Source organism: Bufo gargarizans, chromosome 7 (assembly GCF_014858855.1).
Source record: "Bufo gargarizans isolate SCDJY-AF-19 chromosome 7, ASM1485885v1, whole genome shotgun sequence".
Taxonomy (NCBI): domain Eukaryota; kingdom Metazoa; phylum Chordata; class Amphibia; order Anura; family Bufonidae; genus Bufo; species Bufo gargarizans.
In genome coordinates this window covers 72,801,976-72,816,800 of record NC_058086.1, presented here as the reverse complement: position 1 = coordinate 72,816,800, position 14,825 = coordinate 72,801,976, and the positions used below count along the sequence as shown (strand labels likewise).

Genomic DNA, 14,825 nt, shown 5'->3' with positions numbered 1-14,825 from the left:
GTGTTAGGAGATCACACTAAACGGAGCAATTCTGCAATTCTGCAATTATGACTTAGTGAAGCGCATAGGATTTCACTTATTTTTTGATTTATTTCAGATAGTTTAAAAAACTCCTAAATTTCTATTTCATATCGGGATTGTAGTGGATATAAGTAATTCAGTGCATTCTGTTAATGTTGAAATGACACCAGTCTTTTCTATACTGGGCTAAGTGGAGGACCTAACAACAACCAAATAGATGTTGCCCGGATGCATTCGTGGCCCGGAAACTAATTACCTTGCATTGGCTGAATGAGAGCAGTCCTACAAGAGGGGTTAATATGTGGCCAAAATATACTGGCTATTCAGAAAAGCTGGTCTACAAGAGAAGAAGAGTACTCGCTAAAAAAATTGAAAAATGATGGGTTCTCAGGATCAACACTTCTGGGCTAGCATCCAGAGAACTGATGAGATACCCTTTGGATCTAATATAATGCATAGGTTATGGTTTCTGTGGGAAGCGACAGGGTCAGTGGCCAGAGGGCTTATTTTTTAGTTTGGAATATCAAGCTGGCAGTTCAAGGGCAGTGTCCTTTTTGCTGCAGCTCTAGCGGTGTGTCCATTCTGCTGCAGCTCTCTGGAGCACAATTCGGGAGGTAGTTGAAGGATGAAACTGAGCCGGACAAACAAATAAGAAAAGAATACACAGCAGGTGCTGCTATACAGATATTTTATAGAATAACTCAGTGGCTATGCTAAATTTTTAATTACATGCAATTACAAAAGTATTCAGATCCAGGTGCTGGTTTGAAAACTTTTTCATGGGACAACCCCTATAAGTAAACAAAGGCAGGAGACTTTGCGTTCACTTTCTGAATGGCTTTTTTGTTGTGATATTACACTCAAGTCCAACAGCTACATCTGTAAATGGACTCGAAGAACTCATCGAAACACTGGACTTTTCATGACTGGTGCACTTTTTGATTTACTGCTGGTTATGAGGGGGAGAATTTTGTTTTATTGTATAAACTTCAAAAATCTTTAATAAAAAGGATGCAATGTAAAAAAAATACTATCCAGTAGGCACTTCAGGTCCAATCCATATTCACTCACTCCAACAGTAAGCAGCCTTCTCACTTTAGTCCTGATTCCTTAGAGCGCCTTCTCAGTGTAGTTCAGAACTGTACTACACAAATCTCAGAGGCAACAAGAAGATACTGTCGCTTGCCTCGCCAGGACAGAGAACATTCTCAGTCCCACAATCAGCTTCCCCAAGGTTTGAGCACAATACCATTCAAACCACCAATGGTTCTCAGACCAGGCTGCCTATTCCCACAGCCCTAATAGACTTCCCAAACCTAACCATTCAGGCTGGTGAGGCACTTTAGCTGTCACCATTTCAGTGGAGACCCACAAGGCACACTGACAGGCCCACTCCTTCCACATCCTACCTTTGTCCCCCCTTGCTGGTCACTTTGTTAGCTCACCATCTGCTCCATGACAAAGTCTCCAGAGCCCATTCGGCAAAGCAGCCATATCTCTATCCACTCATTCTTTGAAGATGACCCACTCCTCAGCTACAGACAGGCCTCCTTTCACAACTCCCAACCTCTCTTCCACCAGCTCCTCAGTCACAGCCTCAAGTCTTCCCCACCTCTTTGCAGAAGAACAAGCCTGATCTTATTGGTGACAAGGTCCTGGTCTATAACTTACACAGACCTTCAGAACTCACACAGCTTATGCACGCTTCTCCAACCTCTAAACCTATATCTTACATGAGCTCTCTTTCCGGTTCACATCTTATGTACAGTAGTTGTCATATTTATGGCGCTGGTTGTCCGGTTGTAATGTACGGTGAGAAATGATTGTGTAAAGTCCCTTGTAATCTACATGGAAGAGACAAAAGGAAGTTAGTAGCAGTGATGGTGCGGCACAAACATTACATTTTGAACAGTGTACATTATGACGCCAGAACAGTAGATTAAGTGATATTTATTCATTTGTATCATTAAGTATAGAAATCGTTTTACAAATGAGGGTTAGTTAGCTTATACGTGAGTGTTACCGCATTCTATGAGCCTTCCATATTTTATATTATTCTCATACCTTAGTTTCTCTCTCCTGAGATATGACATTGTAGACAATAAGCCTTACCTTGACACTGTGAACATAACATATTTGAAAAGGAAATGGATTATAATAATTTACAGATTTGTAAAAGCAAGGGAACAAAATAAAAACAATTTCTCCCATGTGCAGGAGTACATCTCTGTGCAGCAGTCTGATTATTATCAAACCCATTCTCTACACCTCTCCTGCATCTCTTCATCAACCTGATTATACCTGTCAATACCAGGCAGTAAATGCACAACCATGTAAACACACTAGGTGGAGCTTTGTCCCTCAGGGGTGGGTCAAGCTGTCTTGGTTTGAAATATATGTATGGCGGCTCACCAGTATCTCTATTGTGGTTAAGGTGCTCTGTTTTTCGGATGATTCACCTATTCATCCTATATAACAAATGTGTATTCCAATTCTAAATAAAAACAGGCACTCACCGTCTGGTATATTGGAATCGGTATTTTTACTCAATATAATGGTCTAAAACTATACATATAATTATATATAAAATATATAAAATACAATATTAAAATATACTGTGATGCAATATCATGAGATGTCACATATATGTTCAAATCTGCACACTATGATGTCAGGATGGATCTTGTGGTACACTTCCCCTAATTTTTGCTAGATGCTGTATTCCCAATATCAACACAAACAAATGCTTGTAATCCCTAATTAAAGTGTCCTATGCAAAAATGTATAAATAATAATAGTACAAATAGTTTATGCAGATAAATAAACAGCCATTCACCCAATGAAGTGTCCTGTGGAAAAAAATGTCCTGTAGAAGAAATGTCCTGTAGAAGAAATGTCCTGTGACAACTGTATCCTGTGAAAAACGTATGTAGTGTCCACAATGTATCCGTCCGACGTGACACTGTTGTAACAAATTATAAGTTAATATGCACTGTGCATGTAGATTCTGTGCCTCAATTCCATTCAGAATTAACAATGTAAGGGTTAATTTGCCTCTAAGGGTTAGGTATTAACATCGGTCGGGTTTTGCAGCTGGGGCGTCCCCCTGATGCAGACCCTCTTACCTTGCCCTTTGAGGTGGGTTTTCTGCTGCGGTAGCTGTCTTTGACAGGATCGCTCCTCCTGTAGTTCCTGTGTTTTTCGTATTTCCCGAAGTATCACACGGGATCCGATACTCAGTTGTTCCTGCTTGCTGCTCTAATCTCTGGTCTCTTGGCGTTCCACAAGATTTTCTCTTTGCGTGTTGATGAAACATTCCATATTGTTGGTACAATTAATTATTAAAAGGAGGAATCAAATTTTAGAAGAAGCCTCAGAAAAAATCAAAAAAATTAGGGAAACGATACAAAAATTCCCAACAAGTGAAGAGATTACAAATTGGCAACAAAGAATTTGTAAGAATTTAGGATTGATAGAAGAAGAGATCATTAGTAAAAAAAAGTAAGAAAATAAAAAAGACTACCAGACGAGAAAGCGATAGACAGGTACCATGTGAGAATAATCAACATCACAAAAGTCAACATATACCCACTACAGAGATAAATGAGGAACCTACTAGAGAACAAAGAACACATATAGAATATGAAATCCCGGTAAGAAATCGTTATGAACCAATTATGAACAATCATTTTTTAGATGGGACCCCTCCACACCACAAAATAAAAACACGCCAAATGAGACATATAACACCGGAACGGAAATCCCCTCCAAGTGTAGATCGCCACCGACCTACAGGCCACCAATACAACCTGAGATACAGGGATCAATATCAAGAAGCACAGCAGAACCCCAGGGAGGGAGAATATCAGGGAAGGAGGGGGAATCATATCCCAAATTGGTACCAACATCATTACGATCAAAGAGAACAAGGAGGGGAAAGGGAAAAAGGAAGAAGGATGAATTACAGAGAATAAAAACACAGATAGAGGCAGATTCGATCATTAATTAAGTCATTAAGTAAAACAGTACTCACCTCAACACAAATCCAACTATTAAACAAGGGATTGAAATTTGCCCCTACAACACAAGCTAATAAATTTGACATCTATATTGGAATAGAAAAATGTATTAGAAAATTGTGCCTCAAAAAACAGGATGAGGAATCCCATATTAACTAATTCTATAGAAAAAGACACATTTGCCCATACAAACCTAAAACCAAAGAGTAGAATGTATCCGAGACAGCAAATAGGACAGGAGATGGCAGCATTCAAGAAGTCTGTAGAAAAAGATATAAGGAAATTAAAAACAAACGGAAGAATAGGAAACAATGTGACAACGCAAGAAATACAGGCCTTGAATTACAAAAGACGGAGAACATCACCATAAGACCTGCTGACAAGGGAGGGGCCATTGTCATTCTGGAAACACAAAAATATGAGGCAGAATGTCTAAGACAATTGTCGGACACCGCCACATACTCCAGATTGATGAGGGACCCCACCAAAGATTACAATATGGAGTTGGTGAACTATGCCAGAGATGGTTGGGAACGAGGAATTCTAAATGAACAGGAGTTCAAATATGATACGACCACTTAACAAAGATTACCAGTATTTTACTGTCTCCCCAAAGTACATAAAGATCAGATGAACCCCACAGGGAGACCAATCATCTCTGGCATAGGTTCACTAACTTCAAATTTGTCAGAATATATCGACAAACTCCTACAGCCCAGTGTAAAAAAGAACTTTGCATATATCAGGGATACCACTCACGTCATCAAAATAGTGGAGGGACTCAAGTACGTACCGGACTGGATATTAGGGACTCTAGACGTGAGTTCCCTCTATACGGTTATAAACCACAACCAAGGAATGCAAGCATTGGAAATCCAACTGAGAATGCATAGTGATTTCCCTGAGATTCAGATTGATTTTATAGCAGAGGGGGTAAAATTTATTTTGACCCACAATTACTTTGCATACATTCTCAATTACTATCTCCAGACGAGGGGGACTGCTATGGGTACCAGGTTTGCCCCCAGCTATGCAAATGTATTCATGGCACAATGGGAATGTGAGGAAATCCTACCCATGCTGGGGGCAGACCTGGTACTCTGGCATAGATTTATTGATGATATCCTCTTTGTCTGGAGAGGTACGAGAGAAGATCTCAATGCATTCCTGGAAAGAATCAATACTAACATATATAACCTAAAATTCTCTGCAAATATAAGTGTGGAAAAAATAGAATTCTTAGATCTATTAATTAGAGTGCAGAATAAACAACTAATGTGTAGCACATATCAGAAAGAGGTTTCCCGAAACAGCTACAACCTTTTTCAAGCTGCCATCTACCAAGATGGCTGCTTGAAGTTCCAACAGGACAATTTAAAAGGATAAAAAGAAATTGCACGGATGTAGCAGACATCGAGAGAGAAGCCAGAACCATGAAAGAACATTTCTGGATAAAAAATACCCCACCAATGTATTGGAGAAGGCACTGACAAAAGTTAAGAACATACAGAGGGAGACTTTTTCATGGAAAGAACTAAAGAGAACATAAGGGAAGAGGAAAAAGATCAACTGAGAATAATATTACCCTTCAATAAACAACACAAAAAAATAGAAGGTATTGTGATGAAGCATTGGCACCACCTATTGGGGGATAGATTAATAGGCCCCATGGTCAGTGATGGTCCCCTAATAACTTACACAAGGCCTCAGAACCTATCCCTAAAGGTAGCTCCATCAATCAAAAACAAAGCGAACAAGCCAACCATGCAAAGTTGGTTGAATTTGAGCATTTTTTAAAGATGTGGGAGATGCGGAGTCTGCAAACTCACATCATTCCCCAAGAAGACCGTAGAAATACAATCACCTGTAGTTCAAGTAACATCTTGTACATTATAGAATGTCAGTGCAAGAAACAATATATTGGAATAACTAAATGCTCTCTCAAAAAACAGATTAGCAGAGCATATTACTAACATCAAAAATGGGTATGAAAAGCACTCTCTTTCACTACAAAATAAAAACACCATAACAAAAATCCTGAAGGTATGGTCTTCGCAGCCTTTGAAAAGGTAGATGTGCATTGGAGAGGTGGAGACCATATGGCCAGGATGTCGAGGCAGAAATCCAGACGGATTTTCGACTTTGAAACACTTCTCCCACAAGGGCTTAACTCGGACTTTGAACTCTTTGGTTTTTTTTTTGAAATATGTCAAATATTGAGTGGGGATGGGTGACTTCCTCCGATAGGACATCCTGAGTCTGGCTGTTTATCAGCACCAGGATCTCCTCTCGGGGGGAGGCTCCCTCCCTTCATACACCAAATCAACATCAAAATAACATTAGAAGAACATCAAAACAACACCAACATTTAAAGAAATAAATATGAGATAAATATGGAGATGTTTAATAGAAGTAATTTAAAAAGCAGACTTAGGAAGTGTATACAGGTGAGGATACAGGGTAGAATGTGTTCCCACCAAATTATTGAAGGAAAATACAGAATAAGGAGACATTTTGATCCCAAATATGGTGGAATTCCATTAATTGATATAGGGCAGTTAAGATAAACACAAAAAAATGAAATTTGGAAAAAACGCAGCAAAAATGCACGGAAAACGCATATGCGTTTTTGTGGATTTTGATGCGTTTTCCCAATCCCTTCCATCTTCTGTCTACATACTTAAAGTATTGATTGAAATAATGTAGAAACCGTGAATAAAAAAATAATTAATAGTAAAAAACTAAAAAGAGGGAAAATGGGAAAGAGCAGATCACTCCCCTATATAGAAATTAGACTATAAATACGAGAAAATAAGGGAACATGAGGATTAAAGGAAGAAAATTGATGGAAAACTGATGATCGATTCTAAATAAAATACATGAAAGACGTAAATATGTGTTTAAGTTCTCAAGTTGTGTGGGCTGAGAGAACCACTAATCAGCCATCTGGTTTAAGATGACCCATTGGAAAGAATGGAAAGAAGGAGAAATAATCCAATGGATGAGATATTGATTATTACATAGAATTTTAAGGTTTTATAAATTGTAATAGATACTCAATTAATATGTTCAAGAAGCACTATAACTGATTGTGTAGTCATGATTTTCGTATATATTTTCGTATGTATTGAATGTTTAGAAGATGAGCACCAGAATTCCATGTCGGGTTTCAGGTGGGTTTTTGAAAGCCATAGTATAAAAAGAAGGGGGTAGTAGCAAAATTTGCGTTGTCTCTCGATAGAATGAACCAGGTTCTCTTTGCTTGTGCTTAAAGGAGGACCTTTCACCAGAATAAAACTTCTAAAGTAACTATACAGGCATGTAGAGCGGCGCCCAGGGACCCCCCTGCACTTACTGTTATACCTGGGCGCCGCTCCGTTCTCCCGTTATTGCCTCCGGTATCTTCATAGTTAGGCTCCACCCAGGGGAACCTGCTGGCGCCTCCTTCTCCCATGCTGCAGCGCTGGCCAATCACAGCGCTCAGCTCATAGCCTGAGAGGCTTTTTTCTCTCTTTTTTCGCCCAGGTATTACAGTAAGTGCAGGGGGGTCCCTGGGCGCCGCTCTACATGCTTGTATAGTTAGTTTAGAAGTTTTATTCTGGTGAAAGGTCCTCTTTAAGCACAAGCAAAGAGAACCTCGTTCATTCTATCGAGAGACAACGCAAATTTTGCTGAGTTCTTCCTGGACGGTGACACGCAAAGAGGAAATCACGTGGAACGCCGAGAGACCAGAGATTAGAGCAGCAAGCAGGAACAACTGAGTATCGGATCCTGTGTGATACTTCGGGAGATACGAAGAACACAGGAACTACAGGAGGAGCGATCCTGTCAAAGACGGCTACCGCAGCAGAAAACCCACCTCAAAGGGCAAGGTAAGAGGGTCTGCATCAGGGGGACGCCCCAGCTGCAAAACCCGACCGATGTTAATACCTAACCCTTAGAGGCAAATTAACCCTTACATTGTGGATTCTGAATGGAATTGAGGGACAGAATCTACATGCACAGTGCATATTAACTTATAATTTGTTACAACAGTGTCACGTCGGCCGGATACATTGTGGACACTACATACATTTTTCACAGGATACAGTTGTCACAGGACATTTCTTCTACAGGACATTTTTTTGCACAGGACACTTTATTGGGTGAATGGCTGTTTATTTATCTGCGATATAGTTAATTAAATGGAGTGGCTCACTGCTGGTAGTGGGTGGTATGGTGCTACAAACTGATAATTGAGGACGCCCCACCTCAATTTAATGAGTAAAATGCACAGTACGGAAGCGAGCACTCAATTCTATGGCAACACTCAGATTTTATTGATTAAAAGTTATTTAAAATGGCAAAAATGGTAAAATGACATACATTCAAATCAATAAAAATAATTAAAACAATATGGTCGACCGTATACAATGATACAATAAAATGTGGGGGGCTCATACAGCATAGATTCAATAACCCAATCGTGTCCTAGTAAAAATGGTGAAAGCAATAAGTGCGTGCCTAAAAAAGTGTTAAATAAACAGTGTTAAATAAACTTAATCACAAGATAATATGATGAAAGTCATAAATGTAAAAGTGACAAATGCGTGGAATGGTGAATAAAGTTTTAAGTAGTAGGACACTGGTTGGAGTCCTGCACAACAATGCGCAATGTGCTGCACTTGATTCCTGTAGAGAATTTATTTAAATGCATAAACTATTTGCACTATTATTATTTATACATTTTTGCATAGGACACTTTAATTAGGGATTACAAGCATTTGTTTGTGTTGATATTGGGAATACAGCATCTAGCAAAAATTAGGGGAAGTGTACCACAAGATCCATCCTGACATCATAGTGTGCAGATTTGAACATATATGTGACATCTCATGATATTGCATCGCAGTATATTTTAATATTGTATTTTATATATTTTATGCATAATTATATGTATAGTTTTAGACCATTATATTGAGTAAAAATACCAATTCCAATATACCAGACGGTGAGTGCCTGTTTTTATTTGGAATTGAAATACAAGCTGTCTTGGTGCCTAAGGAAATGGGCACAGAATGAGAGGGCCCCCCAGAGCGTTTCGCTTGGGGGACACATGGGGGCAATGGCACCTCACATATGTGTATAGTACATTATTGGTATGGCTTCCCTTCCCCCCCCCCCCCCCCCCCTTTTCTTGTTCTCCTGTCTCTTTCCCGCTTTTTCTTACAGGTTACCTCAGGCTCAGTTGTTTTGGTTTACCTGTGAGCCCTGGTGACAGCTGGGGCCTCAGCTGATTGGCCGCTGCTGTTGCTGAGGGGATTCAGGGACCCTGGTTGGTGGCTATTGCTGTGGCTGGAAGTGTCCTGTCTTTATATTCCAGGTGCGGCGGCGCTTCTGGGCCAGTTGTCAAGACCGGATCGTTGCACCTGTCTGCAGGATGGAAGCCTTACTTCGCCGCTTGATTGAGAAAGCCGAGGGGGCCGGAGGGGAGGAATGGTTGAGAGCCTGCCTGGAGATGCCGCTGTGTTATGTGCCGACTGCTGCTGCGCTTCACTCACCTCCTTGTCCATCGCCGGCTGATCCATCTGTCCTCCCTTCACCGCTGCCTACATCGCTGACTCCTGCTGGGCTGATGTCGTCACCTCTACTGATTTCATCGCCGGTGTCGCTGTCCGAGGTTTCGGGATCCAGGGAGAGAGAACGTTGCGCTGCCTCATGTGCCGGTCCTGCCTGTGATGTCTGTGCCGGGTATGAGAGGGGAGGGGGGGCAGCGGTGCGCCCAGGCAAGAGAGCCCGTAAAGCCAGGGCTGCCTATACCCCTCCCCCTGCTGCTGGCCGTAGGAGGAGCGGTTCTCGCGAGACTTTAGTGCAGTATCGCCGGCGGAGTCTCCGGTCCTCCAGCACCATGGAGAGGTCTGTGCAGAGGGGCCGACACAATAGAGAAGCCGGCAGCTGTGTGGGGGACATCATTTCTCAGTGGAGCCAGGAAGCTGTCACGATCGATGCTGTTCAGGGAGCTGGCAGCCGACGTCAGGAAGCACTGGGGTTGCCTGTTGAGGGGCTGACACAGTATGTGGTTGAGCCTTCTCCGGGCCCCCATGAATCTGCAGGACGAGCGGTACCCTCAGCCTCTGGTAGTCACCAGGAGGTGCATCAGAGTGGTAAGAAGGATGTCCCTGAAACTTTGAATGGTTTTATTAAGTTAGTTATGGATTGGGCTGGTAGTCAGAGGGTTAACGCAGTGAGCAGTTTAACAGGTAATGCTGCTGCGGATGTATGTGTTGATGCGGGTAGTCAGAGGGTTAATGCAGTGAGCAAGTTGACAGGTAATGCTGCTGCGGGTGTATGGGGCGCTGGCTCCAAATCTCTTAATTCTGATGGTTATGTTCCGCTGTCAGAGAAACGTGTGTTAAGGAGGCGCTGGCGTGTGAAGTGTCGCCTCCTGGGTTTCATTTAAGCATCAGCATAAGGCCTCATGCACACGACCGTTGTGTGCATCCGTGGCCGTTGTGCCGTTTTCCGTTATTTTTCGCGGACCCATTGACTTTCAATAGGTCAGTTGAAAAATCGGAAATTGCACCGTTTTGCAGCCGCATCCGTGATCCGTGTTTCCTGTCCGTCCAAAAAATAGGACCTGTCCTATTTTTTTGACGGACAACGGTTCACGGACCCATTCAAGTCAATGGGTCCGTGAAAAAACAAGAATGCACACAAGATTGGCATCCGCGTCCGCGGTCCGTGGCCGTAGGCTACTTTTACACAGACGGATCCGCAGATCTGTCTGCATAAAAGTTTTTTCAGAGCTGAATTTTCACTTCATGAAAACTCAGATCCGACAGTATATTCTAACACAGAGGCGTTCCCATGGTGATGGGGACTCTTCAGGTTAGAATATACTAAAATAACTGTGTACATGACTGCCCCCTGCTGCCTGGCAGGTGCTGCCAGGCAGCAGGGGGCAGACCCCCCCCCTCCCTCTCTGTATTTAACACATTGGTGGCCAGTGCGGCCGGCCCCCCCTCCCTTGTAGTTAACACATTGGTGGCCAGTGCGGCGTCCCCCTCCCTCCCCTGTAGTTAACACATTGGTGGCCAGTGTGGCCGGCCCCCCTCCCTCCCTTGTAGTTAACACATTGGTGGCCAGTGCAGCCGGCCCCCCCCCCTCCCCTGTAGTTAACACATTGGTGGCCAGTGTGGCCGGCCCCCCCCTCCCTCCCCTGTAGTACTGTAGATTCATTGGCGGCCAGTGGGCCCCCCCTCCCTCTCCCTCCTAATTAAAATCTCCCCCCCCTATCATTGGTGGCAGCGGAGAGTACCGATCGGAGTCCCAGTTGAATCGCTGGGGCTCAGATCGGTAACCATGGCAACCATGACGCTACTGCAGTCCCGGTTGCCATGGTTACTTAGCAATTTGTAGAAGCATTATACTTACCTGCGAGCTGCGCTGTCTGTGACCGGCCGGGAGCTCCTCCTACTGGTAAGTGACAGATCATTAAGCAATGCGCCGCACAGACCTGTCACTTACCAGTAGGAGGAGCTCCCGGCCGGTCACAGACAGCGCAGCTCGCAGGTAAGTATAATGCTTCTACAAATTGCTAAGTAACCACGGCAACCGGGACTGCAGTAGCGTCCTGGTTGCCATGGTTACCGATCGGAGGCCCAGCGATTAAACTGGGACTCCGATCGGTACTCTCCGCTGCCACCAATGATAGGGGGGGGAGATTTTAATTAGGAGGGGGGCCCAGTGGCCACCAATGAATCTACAGTACTACAGGGGAGGGAGGGGGGGCCGGCTGCACTGGCCGCCAATTTTTTAACTACAGGGGAGGGAGGGGGGGCCGGCCGCACTGGCCACCAGTGTGTTAACTACAGGGAAGGGAGGGGGGGCCGGCCACACTGGCCACCAATGTGTTAACTACAGTAGAGTGAGGGGGGGTCGGCCGCACTGGCCACCAATGTGTTAACTACAGGGGAGGGAGGGAGGGCCGGCCGCACTGGCCACCAATGTGTTAAATACAGGGGGAGGAGGGGTCTGCCCCCTGCTGCCTGGCAGCACCTGTACACAGGTGCAGTCATGTACACAGTTCTTTTAGTATATTCTAACCTGAAGCGTCCCCATCACCATGGGAACGCCTCTGTGTTAGAATATACTGTCGGATCTGAGTTTCACGATCTAACTCAAATCCGATGGTATATTCTAACATAGAGGCGTTCCCATGGTGATAGGGACGCTTCAAGTTAAAATATACCATCGGATTGGAGAAAACTCTGATCCGATGGTATAAAAGGGACTCCTGACTTTACATTGAAAGTCAATGGGGACGGATCCGTTTGTATTGCACCATATTGTGTCAACGTCAAACGGATCTGTCCCCATTGACTTGCACTGTAATTCAGGACGGATCCGTTTGGCTCCGCACGGCCAGGAAGACAACAAAACTTTTTTTTCATGTCCATGGATCCTCCATAAATCAAGGAAGACCCACGGGCGAAAAAACGGTCACGGACCTACGGACCCTGTTTTTGCGGACCTTAAAAAAAACCGGTCATGTGCATGAGGCCTTAAGGAGAGGATTAGGCGTGCTGAGTATATTGATATTATGTCATTACTGCCTTCTGTTAAGGAGCAAGTAGCTAGGTTGGATAAAAAGGACGACAAGGGTGATGAGGAAAGGAGACGTACTATGCCTAGATTACTTAAAGTATAACTGTCATCTTATTTTATTTTTTTGGAGTATTGGATTGTGGTGATTAATATCTCCTTGGTGGCCCTATTTCAACTTTTCACTGTGTATTCAATTACCCCTTAATTCCACAGTTTTGTTCCCTGTACTCTATGTCTTGAAGGAAGGAGGAGCCAGGGACTGTAAGTAAATGATTAAAGCCAGGACCCCCCAGCAGCTGATAACAGTGCCTGGGCTGTGTGCACTTCTCCCTGTCTCTGCGCTTGGCAGACGCTCCCTCACTCAGCAGAGCTGGGACAATGCAGAGCCGAAGCAGCAGAGCAGGGAAGGGAGATCTTGCCGTCTGCTCAATGTATAACTGAAAGCAACATGTGGTAGGAGGACCGCTTTGTGCTGCAGGAGATTAACCCTTTAGGGGGAGGGCTCTGGTTACTGACACTTTTGGGGGGCTATTGTTACTGGCTAGTGAGGGCAGGCGGGATTAGCCTCAGGGTGAGGGCAGTGGCGGCCATCTTAACTGAATAGTGAAATTGCAGTTTTATGCAGACTGGTTGCTAAGGGCTGAATCTTATTAAATATGGGGTCAGGGCCGCCATCAGGGGGGTACAGCCGATACCCCAGTAACCCTGACCCTGAGGGGGGCCCGGCCAGTTCCAATTAAAAAAATCAAAAATAACATTTCTCCCCCTCCCATTTGTCAGTGACTTGAGTTGAACTTTATTGCATCGCTAGAGGGGGGAAATTGATTATTGCTTGCTAGTGATGTCCGGTTCATGAACGAATCGTTTATTTGAATCGATTCAGTTCACTGAACCGGAGGAGTCGATTCCTCTGACTGAGCGGATCCGAGTGAAACAGCTCCTCATTCTGAGTCAGTGAGTCACACAGCACACAATAGCAGAGCCGCTGGCAGCAGGGAGGGGAGGGGCTCGGGAGGAGTGTAATCTGATCCTAGAGTGGAAGCTGCTTCTGCCAGCCCCTCCCCTCCCCGCCCACCAACCAATCAGAGCTGAGGCAAGGCAAGCACTAGCAGCTCTGAGTCTGAGTCACACTGTACACGGAGTCTAAGAAAGAATCGAATGAGTCTCAGGTTAAAAGAATCGAAAGATCCGACTTAGTTAGTGACTCATTCGATTCTTTGAGTTAAAGGGGTTGTCCGGGTTCAGAGCTGAACCCGGACATACCCTTATTTTCACCCCGGCAGCCCTCCTGAGCCTGGCATCGGAGCATCTCATGCTCCGATGCGCTCCAGTGCCCTGCGCTAGATCGCGCAGAACACGGGCTCTTTTGTTTTCAATAACACACTGCCAGGCGGTAACTTCCGCCCAGCGGTGTGTTCGGTGACGTCACCGGCTCTGAGGGGCGGGCTTTAGCTCTGCCCTAGCCGTTTTACTGGCTAGGGCAGAGCCAAATCCCACCCATCAGTGCCGGTGACATCACCGGAGTTCCTGTCAGCCCCATGGAGAGCCCCGGTACGTCACCGGAACTCTGAAAAATGCTTTTGCCCTGTGCAATTTAGCGCAGGGCAAAGGAGAGCATCGGAGCATGAACTGCTCCGATGCTCATGTCAGGGGGGCTGCCTGGGTGAAAATGGAGGGCTGTCCAGGTTCAGCTCTGAACCTGGACAACCCCTTTAAAAGAACCGTCAGTCACTAGAACAGTTTACACTGAGGCTGATGCTTTTGTTGCAGCATTGATAAGATTAAGGGACAGGAGCAGAGAGATAAGAGAAGGGACAGATGACTGGGAAGACCATGCGATCTGTTGCTCAGAAGCCATGAGATTGTAAGGCTACTTTCACACTAGCGGCAGGACGGATCCGACAGGCTGTTCACCCTGTCGGATCCGTCCTGCCGTTATTTCACCGGACCGCCGCTCCGTCCCCATTGACTATAATGGAGACGGGGGACTAAAAGTACTGCATGTCCAACTTTTTAGTCCGGCGGCCTCTCACCGCGAACTGCCGTGCTGCGCCGGAGCTCCCCCCCCTGTCCCCATTATAGTCAAAGGGGACGGAGCGGCGGCAGGACAGATCCGACAGGGTGACAATCTCTCTTCAGGTTTATTAGAAAATCTGTTATCAACTTAGCACATCCAGTTTTCCCTGTGCATTCACTTGG

General features: G+C 44.7%; 1 pseudogene; it reads right to left on the bottom strand.

The window, feature by feature from the left end:
- Positions 1 to 1,527: 1,527 nt before the first annotated feature.
- Positions 1,528 to 14,825, bottom strand: part of LOC122944166 — a 144,523-nt pseudogene continuing 131,225 nt past the window's right edge.